The following is a 6,188-nucleotide window of genomic DNA, read 5'->3' on the forward strand; positions in this document are numbered from 1 at the left end:
CAACAAAAGTAAATTTCCCCTGGTTTACAGATTTTATTGCAAGGTCAAATTGAGGCTATTAGTTGGACCACTTGATCCTCCGTGTAACCCAGGTAGCTTAGTAGTACAATGCACGTACATCCACGAGCTCCGTGGGAAATGAACTGTGTTAGTAAGTTGAGCAAATATTGACGTAATATTTTCTATGTGACAGGCCTTTTGCTAGGCAATGGTGAAATGTGAAGTCACAGTCTGTCCTTTTCCTGAAAGGACTCCAACCTGGCGAAGGATACACGAACGAACATCGCCAAAACTATAAGAAGGCGGCAGAATGTTAAAAGTGAAAATTAGAATATGAAAGGTGAAAACTAGAGTACTAAAAGAGGAAAGTCAGAGTAGCTTTGCATAGTGTTACTTTTTCCAGAAGTGTTTACGTTCCAGTGGCGTGAAAGGTACAGTCAAGATACCAGCGAACAACGGAGCCAACATGAGGACCCTCCCATTCACCACACCCTCCTGGCAGCGTCCTCAGTATTGGGTCTCCAGGAGCAAGCAGTCTCCTCTAGACTGAGTCACTCGTAAACAGGTGGGAGCATGGCTGCAAGTGGGAGTCATTTCAAGTTTGAGAAAATCAAGGAGGTGCCCGTTGAGTTGCCTTGACGGGGGTGGGGGGGAGGTTGGAAGACTTACACAGATACGAAGAGCAACGCCCCCGACTCCCCCTGCCCTGCTCAGAGGCTATGTCGATGCTCTTTCCGTACATCTAAGTTGAGCTTGGTTTTCAACATTCTTCACATGATCTCCTCACATGCACCCTTTGTGCCATAAAAGTAAAACTTTGCTCTGTCCCTTAGATTTCATTTCCTTTTCCCCTTGTTTATCCCCCTTCAGGCCAGTAAATAAGCCCTTCCTCTGAACAGCACGAAGTCACTACTGGCACAAACAACCTCACAAGTGACCAGGAGAAACAACTTGTCTGCCTCATATCTTTCACCAAGCTGGCCGCCTAGGCTTTCTACTTGATTTCGGACCCACAGCCTAATTTTATGTTCCTGGTTGACCTGGTCTCTCTGTAGGCGTTTATTACGTTATCATGGAGCGATAGCATATGTTTCCCAGCCTCTGGAATCTTCAAGGAGCTCTTCCTCTCTCAATAGCATCCCTTTCGCCTGGAACTAGCACCCCCTTCGCGCCCCTCCCGCCCTCCCCACACCGTTTAAAAATCTCTCTCCTACTCGGCATTCCCTATCAGCGTCTGCTCTCGGGGCCTGCTACAAGACCAAGGTGTAATACTACCTCGAAGTGTCCTGGCCAAGGCTATTTGCATTTAAATAAGTTTCAGAGCATCCCACTGAAGGCAGTGCTCTCCAGAGATACAAGTGTAGACATCACTAAGGAGATGGAAGAGAATGGACGGTGTGGGAGACAGCGATGAACTAACATGGCCTTTCTCCAGCTTCCAGTCCCCTTTCTAACTGGAAGGAAGGAATGATCCCATCTTCACCCCACCATTGTGGTCAGAACGCCCCAATGAGGTCAGAACCGACTTTGATAGCGTATCCTTTTAATTACATCCTTCTCGTGTTTATACAAACCACTTATGAGTATGGGACCTCCTAACTCACAAGCCAGCCAGGTGGGGCTAATCCACCTATGTCATGCAGGGAGTTGGTGGTAGTGGGATTTAAGCCAGGGCTGTCTAGGGCCAAAGTCTAATCTCAGTCCATTATTTTCGACCTACACTGCCTCAGAGGAAAGGCCCCTTCTTTCGCTTTAATTCATTCCTTGTAACCAGTATCTTGCTGTCCCAATACGCCTCATTGACCTTATTTTCTAAGATCACATTTTGCCCGTTCTTTTTATTCTTCTTTAGTAGAAGTAAATTTTACATCATCCCAGGTATAAAAATGCTTCTTATAGTCGAAGCATGAGATATGCTTCTGTGTTCTCTTCTGCAAAATAATATTAATTCTGATATTCCCATTACCATCTATCAAAGTTGCAAACGAACTCCCTACAGTCATCCAATTAATTGGTTAATTTTACCGTCTCCAAGGCAATCTGTGTTTAAACATAGATAGAAGGTAATCATTACACATATATGAAAAACACCTTTTTTTATTTTATAGTTGATTTTTAAATTTTAAAGCTAAGATTTTAATTTTTCTATTACCTTATTATAATGACTTATATCACATATAGCGAAATAGTGACTTTCCAAGTTTAAATAGTGATTTTCAAATATTACTATCAAATGCTATATGCATTACTTTTACTTGCCTTACATGATATTGCATAAATAAAATCATGCACCTTGTACATACATATTGAAAGAAACTGAAAATCACAAAGCGTACGGTAATATAAATTGATGACGTCACAGAGGCAAAGTGTATTGAGCCCCACAGGCCATAATCAATAAATAAATGAATAAAAATGAGAATAAAAAATACCGCTGACCTGGCAATTCAGAAACTCTAATCAATGTTTTAAAATTTCCCTTCTTTGAAAAAATAACTTCATGAAGAATCTGTATTACTGGGGAGAGCTTTCCAGAGATGTAATATGAAAAAGTTAGCCTTGATAAATCGCCGTGAAGATTAGAATCATAATGGGCCCTGCCTTTGAGACAGAGCTGGAAAACCAAGCAGATCACTCCTTGCAATCATTTCTGCTCCCTGGGACAACAGTTTCCTTGACTTCATTCAGGCCACCATTGACAGCCCACCGAAGCGCGATTTCAAATGTCCCGTGGGGGATAATGCACAGCTTAACCAGCAAAACCTTTCTGATGACCAGCAATTTAATGTCAGACGTAACTGAAATCTCGCCTGATGTATAGAATAAATAATGATCGTTAGTCTAAATATGTGGTACCTGATGGAAGTCCTTGTTTTTTCCATTCCTTCTAATGGCTAATCAATCCAGACAGAGGGGAAACAAAAGAAGGGACTCACTCTAAAAAATACATGCTCCACAAAGCAATCTCATGCCTCACCTAATGCAATATGTTTCTCATGAGTCTTTTGTTACTCTGTAACATATTAAATTATCCTTTCAATTACCTTGGCAACTAAAACAAGGGCTCCTGATATGCTGATGACTGTTGGACAATTACACCAGCTGTCAGTAATAAATGATAATTAAGGCATTTTAATTATTAAGCAGGAGGAGAATGTGCAAAGTGTTCGTTTTCTGTAAAACTTGTGTCTTAAGCATACAGGGATCCTCATACTGACAAAATTCTTTTCCTCTACCTTAGATCAGCAATTGTGGGGCCCTTTCTCTCTCTGAGGCTGGTAGATGGCTAGATAAATTGCAGCAACCTTTAAGATATGCAGCCCCCTATACCCTCCCCCTCCCCCCAGTTCTTTCCCTGGGTCTCTTTAGTTATATATGTAGCAGAATGTGACAATTTGAAGCTGCATTTTTAGCCCGGCTTACCTTCAGAACAATAGCAACAATAACAAAGAGTCTGTCCTTGATAAAGGGTCTGTGCACCATGAGCTTAAGCAATGTAAAGTGTTCCTTTATCCTGCTTATTCCTGGCTCCCCCAGAGGTTAAGCATCTCAAAAGGCTGGCATTTCGACTGAGAACAGGAACAAAGCATTGCTAGAAAGCGGAGAGATCTTTCTCCAGCACCAGCATCTCTGCTGTCCGTAATTCTTAAGAAATACAGCAACTCAATGAAAAAGAACCGATACCTTTGAATGCGAACATTCCAGCACAGGAATATCGTTGTCTTGTCAGCCGCTGTGCAGAATGAGTTGCTTGGGCATGCATCCCACTCTTCTTAGCTACGGGGTCTGCTTGGTGGCTGCGGCCAACACGGGGACCATTTACGACATGTGTGTGGTGCTCTTCTGCGATAAAAGGAGACTAACCAGCTCAGCTTGGTGCTGCTTGCCGGGAGGCATCAGATCTTTAGACCCTCGCCATCTGATTGGCTGCTTCCTGTCTCACTGTACTCCTCTGCCTTAACCTTCGGCTGTTCAATATATTTTCCCTGGGGACGCAGTCAGAGAATTGCCACTTAGGGAATTGATGGCAGGTTACATTGAACTGCTTTTAAAAAGCCTGTTCTATGAACATGTCTAATGCTTGATTTTCCCAAGTCCTACACAATCTACCCAGGAGGAACCTAATAAAACAGATATAATTTAACAATAGCAGTTTTATGTTTCCTCTCTGAAAGTACCTTGAGTCTAATGCACACATAACACAGTACTGATGTGATCAGGTGGCTTCCCCCAGCACAGCATGTCTGTATGATCAACATTAAATCAAAACAGATGGGGGTGACAGGATGTATTAAGAGGGGTATTAAAAATGCTGGGAGGGGCGCCTGGGTGGCGCAGTCGGTTGAGCGTCCGACTTCAGCCAGGTCACGATCTCGCGGTCCGTGAGTTCGAGCCCCGCGTCAGGCTCTGGGCTGATGGCTCAGAGCCTGGAGCCTGTTTCCGATTCTGTGTCTCCCTCTCTCTCTGCCCCTCCCCCGTTCATGCTCTGTCTCTCTCTGTCCCAAAAATAAATAAACATTGAAAAAAAAAATTAAAAAAAAAAATGCTGGGAGATGGGGCGCCTGGGTGGCTCAGTCGGTTAAGCAGCCGACTTCGGCTCAGGTCACGATCTCGCGGTCCGTGAGTTTAAGCCCCACGTCGGGCTCTGTGCTGACAGCTCAGAGCCTGGAGCCGGTTTCAGATTCTGTGTCTCCCTCTCTCTGACCCTCCCCCATTCATGCTCTGTCTCTCCCTGTCTCAAAAATAAATAAAACGTTAAAAAAAAAAATGCTGGGAGATGCAACGGAATAAGGCTATTTGAAGCCATCTCAAGAAAGCGTCATAAATCACTTACACAAAATGCTTTTACAGTATTCATGGTTGCTTTTGAGTGGCTATGATAATGAGAACAGAAAGATCAATGACAGACAAATGGTAAAGCCTCTGTTAACATCCCTGGAAGAAAACAGCAACAGTAAGAAATATCGAATCTTGTTCTGTGAAGGCAGGCAAACGAAGAAAAGAATAAAAAAGCATACCTTTATCATCTCCCATCCATATATTAAGTCGAATTTTATACTTTACTTTGGTTAAGGATCTTAGTACAGGATATTAAAAAATACCCACTGGTATATTTTTAAAATGAGAGGCTTCAGGGGCGCCTGGGTGGCTCAGTCGGTTAAGTGTCCGACTTCAGCTCAGGTCACGATCTCGCGGTCTGTGAGTTCGAGCCCCGCGTCGGGCTCTGGGCTGATGATGGCCCAGAGCCTGGAGCCTGCTTCCGATTCTGTGTCTCCCTCTCTCTCTGCCCCTCCCCCGTTCATGCTCTGTCTCTCTCTGTCCCAAAAATAAATAAACGTTAAAAAAAATTAAAAAAATAAAATAAAATAAAATGAGAGGCTTCAAATGAAGGATAAGTTGACGACATCTATTTAACCTTCTCTCCCTCGTAAAACCTCACAGGAACTAAAATGACAAGAAAGTTTTTAAGAACCATACACCCACGAGGACAAAGAAACAGGGAAAAATTGCAACCAAATTTGGAAAACTAGAAAGTAGACAGATAGGTGATAAGTAAACAGGAAAAGCTGAATCCTAGACTAGCAGCCGGGAAAGTCCTAAAAGTTGACACAATTTACGCAGGCCCGGCCCCAAGAAGCTCTGGAATTGGTGACGTAATGGACCTTTGGAAGTCAATGGGAGGTGGGGGCTAATAACAGCAGGTGGCCTGACTGCCCACCCTTTACCTTAGGAGAACACCTGAGGGTTTACTCTGGAGAGACTGAACCAAGAATGTCCCTGGGTTGGCATGGTTAAGAATAAAGGCACTTAAGGGGCGCCTGGGTGGCGCAGTCGGTTAAGCGTCCGACTTCAGCCAGGTCACGATCTCGCGGTCCGGGAGTTCCAGCCCCGCGTCGGGCTCTGGGCTGATGGCTCAGAGCCTGGAGTCTGTTTCCGATTCTGTGTCTCCCTCTCTCTCTGCCCCTCCCCCGTTCATGCTCTGTCTCTCTCTGTCTCAAAAATAAATAAACGTTGAAAAAAAAAATTAAAAAAAAAAAAAAAAGAATAAAGGCACTTAAATGAAAATACGGGAGAAAACAGAAAACAGGCCTTCTTGACCACACCAAACTTTTAGGAGACAGGTAGCAAGGTGTATACTCTTCAGAAAGGACATTTGAAGAGTGTTCTCTTGTGATTCTGACCATCCC

General features: G+C 43.7%; 1 protein-coding gene across 1 annotated transcript in view; it reads right to left on the reverse strand.

Moving 5' to 3' along the window:
* The window catches only part of SORBS2 (sorbin and SH3 domain containing 2), a 351,293-nt gene extending 347,426 nt beyond the window's left edge, over window positions 1-3,867 (reverse strand). Inside the window, exon 1 of the mRNA XM_040489947.1 lies at window positions 3,685-3,867. The gene's annotated coding sequence lies outside the window, so the exon portion shown is untranslated. The remainder of the gene's footprint in view (window positions 1-3,684) is intronic.
* Between the last annotated feature and the right edge of the window lie 2,321 nt (window positions 3,868-6,188).

The sequence above is a fragment of the Herpailurus yagouaroundi genome, unplaced genomic scaffold (genome assembly GCF_014898765.1).
Source record: "Herpailurus yagouaroundi ecotype Mexico unplaced genomic scaffold, PumYag 181, whole genome shotgun sequence".
Taxonomy (NCBI): Eukaryota; Metazoa; Chordata; class Mammalia; order Carnivora; family Felidae; genus Herpailurus; species Herpailurus yagouaroundi.